The sequence below is a fragment of the Nuphar pumila genome, chromosome 1 (genome assembly GCF_984573655.1).
Source record: "Nuphar pumila chromosome 1, dmNupPumi1.hap1.1, whole genome shotgun sequence".
Lineage (NCBI taxonomy): Eukaryota > Viridiplantae > Streptophyta > Magnoliopsida > Nymphaeales > Nymphaeaceae > Nuphar > Nuphar pumila.
The window spans coordinates 178,519,280-178,522,477 of NC_143249.1; the positions used below are offsets into that span (position 1 = coordinate 178,519,280).

A 3,198-nucleotide genomic window follows, 5' to 3' on the forward strand; every position below is an offset into this window, starting at 1 on the left:
TCGCCGACCACCGTTGGCCGTCGCCGACCATCTCCTCCCTCTTTTCTTTTTCCTTTCCCCGTCTGTAGCCTTGCATCGTCGGAGCAGCGTAAGTTCTCTTTTAGCTTGAATAGTTTAGAGCATAGCGCCCGCTTGATCATGAGTAGGTCAGGTGATAAGAGTAACTACTTGCTTGGCCTGGGTGGGATAGGTGATCAAGCGTTAGCCTTTGTTACTTTGCAAATTGAAAGGGGTTAAAATATGGTAGAGAGCAAGCAAGGTAGCTTGTCGAGAAAAAGAAAAACAGGAATTTTCCAAAGCTGATATTTGAGAAATGTGGAATTTTGAATCTTCTATTAGTAGAAATGTTAAGAATCTTGGAAATTTTGCACACTTGGTTTCATGTAACCACTCCCTAGATTTGATGAAAATCTGGAACTTTTTGTTGGTATTTGGTAGTACATAAATAGTTGGAATGACAAAAACCGTGACAATGTGACTTTTTTACTTTTTTTTTATCATCCAAATGTACCCTAAGTTTAAAATCCTAGGTTTCGTGAAGGATGCTTCCTTTTCTTAATGCTTTTACTTCATGGCTTGGATACCATTCTTCTTGTTAGTCTATAAGTCACCATGTGAGGCGATTTTCTGATTTATGCAAGTGACCACAAAAATCTAACTCGATTAAATGAAGATGTATGAAAGCAATTGAATCCAAGCTAATTTTTCAAGAAATTCATTCTGTCAATGTTTCCTGATTAAATTACGATAAATTATATAAAGTAATCAGCTAGAAATATTTTCTGGGCAGCTTACAATTATGCTTACTAGTGCAACTATAATTTGGTTTGCGAAACACCTGGTTCAATGCTATTTCTAGAATGTCCGAGCCCTAAGATTCCCTTGTTCTTAAAACTTGGTTGTTTTATTTTTTGTTGCCACATGCAAAATCGTCCACCTTGACATGGTCATAACCCTTAGGCCAGTCCAGATGCATCTTTGATATCAAATGTGCTCAAGTTGACCTGTACCTTAAATGTACTATGATAATCATGCAAGCCTGACTGGAATGCTTTTGCATTTTTCAACTGCATTTCTTGGGGATTAATTTAAAGTTGTAAGGATTAATCCATGGTTGGTAATAGCTTGTCCTTAAAGGTCATGTTTTTTATTTTCTAGTCTGGTTGTCTGGATCTGTACATTGCTATAAATCGTGGTAAGTTTATAATGATATTTTCCTTTTATTTGGAGTACAGTGAAAATATTTGGATATACTAAATATTCAGCTTGGACTGTATGATAATTATGTGTCACTCTACTACTTGATAGCGTGCCTTTCTCTTTATTAAATATTTTTCATCGAAGTTTCAAGCTTATTGCACCTGCTAACATCCAAGCCATTTTCAATTTTGGTTGGTTTCGGTTGGTTCAAGTTGTTTCTGTATAAAATTTAATTATGGAGAAATCAATTAAAGTTCATATCTGATAAGCAGTCTGAATATTTGTTGATAGTCTCTTTTTTGTGAATGTTTTGTAGATCTATAAGTTGGTGGCCAGTAATTTGATATGGAAGAGGAAGAACCATTAACCAATAAATTAAGTTCTCAACCTTCCAGTTCACATAGTATGTCTCAAGCTCTGGTTACACCAGTTGATAGCAACCATGTTTCAATGGAAGATAATGAAGATCAATCAACTGATTCAGGTAGATTTGCACTTGAACAGACAAGTAGGCATAAATCAGTTGTATGGAAACATTTCACTAGGAAAAAGATTGGTGGAAAGGATAAGTCAGAGTGCAATCATTGTCATAAATGTCTTGCTGGTGGTGCCAAGGCTGGAACTACTCATTTGCATGATCATATTAAGATTTGTCCTAGGCTTAAGCATAATAATATGAAGCAATATATTTTGGCTACAAACAATGCTACAGTGAATGCCGAAAAAACAATAGAGAATTGGCAATTTGTTCAAGATGCTGGAAGAAGGGATCTTGCTATGATGATTATTCTACATGAATATCCTCTTAGTATGGTTGATCATTATGGGTTTAGAAAATATTCTAATACTCTTCAACCCTTGTTCAAAATGATTACTCGAAACACTGTAAAGAAAGATATTCACAAAATTTATAATGTGGAACGAGACAAGACAATAAAATTGTTGGAAAAAACTAAGAGTAGAATTGCCATCACTACAGACATGTGGACATCTTCCAATCAAAAGAAGGGATACATGGCTATCACTGCACACTTCATTGATAATTCTTGGAGATTGCAAAGTCGAATCATAAGGTACTTGTCAAATGTCAATCATTTTTTTTTAATTCTTACTAACATGTTTTTGCAATATCAATATTTAATCGCCTTATTAAATTATGTTCAGGTTTTTATATGTACCTTATCGACATACCAAAGAAGTTCTTGCTGAGTGTTTGATGGATTGTTTGTTTGAGTGGAACCTTGATAGAAAGTTGATAAGTTTGACGATGGATAATTGCACCACTAATGATGCAGTTGTAGATATTTTATTGGATAAACTTCCATTTGGTTCATTAATATTACATGGACGGTTGTTTCATATGCGTTGTTGTGCCCATATTCTCAAATTGATTGTCCAAGATGGTTTGAATGTGATTGGAGAAAGAATTGAAAGAATTCGTGATAGTGTTGCTTATTGGACATCATCTCCTATGAGAATACAAAGATTTGAAGAGTCTGCTCATCAAATGCATATTTCAATTACCAAAAAACTTGCTCTTGATGTTAAAACTCGATGGAACTCAACTTTTATCATGCTTCAAACTGCTTTGCTTTATAAAGATGTTTTTACTCGTTTGACATATCGAGATCTCCACTACAAGCGTTGTCCGACGGAAGAGGATTGGGAGGTGGCACAAGACAATTGTGAGAAATTAGAGTTATTTCATCGTGCAACAGAATTATTTTCAGGTACAAAGTATCCTACAGCAAATGCCTACTTTCCAACTATTTGTGGGATTAGAGTTGAGATGACTAAGTGGCTAAATGATCCAAAAGATGTTGTGAAAAACATGGCGCTTAGAATGCTAGAAAAATTTAATAAGTATTGGAGTGTGATCCATGGTATTATGGGAGTGGCCACTGTTTTAGATCCAAGATACAAGTTGAGCATGTTGGAATATTATTACAAGAAGATTTATGGAGACAATGAGGCTTTAAATGAAATTATGAGGATTAA

At 34.9% G+C, this 3,198-nt stretch overlaps 1 long non-coding RNA gene across 1 annotated transcript; it reads left to right on the top strand.

Moving 5' to 3' along the window:
• Positions 1 to 1,515: 1,515 nt before the first annotated feature.
• LOC149851449 (uncharacterized) lies at positions 1,516 to 2,559 on the top strand. Its single transcript, XR_016433425.1, has 2 exons — positions 1,516 to 2,273; positions 2,365 to 2,559. It is a non-coding gene; the product is annotated as an uncharacterized LOC149851449 (long non-coding RNA).
• The last annotated feature ends 639 nt before the right edge of the window (positions 2,560 to 3,198 follow it).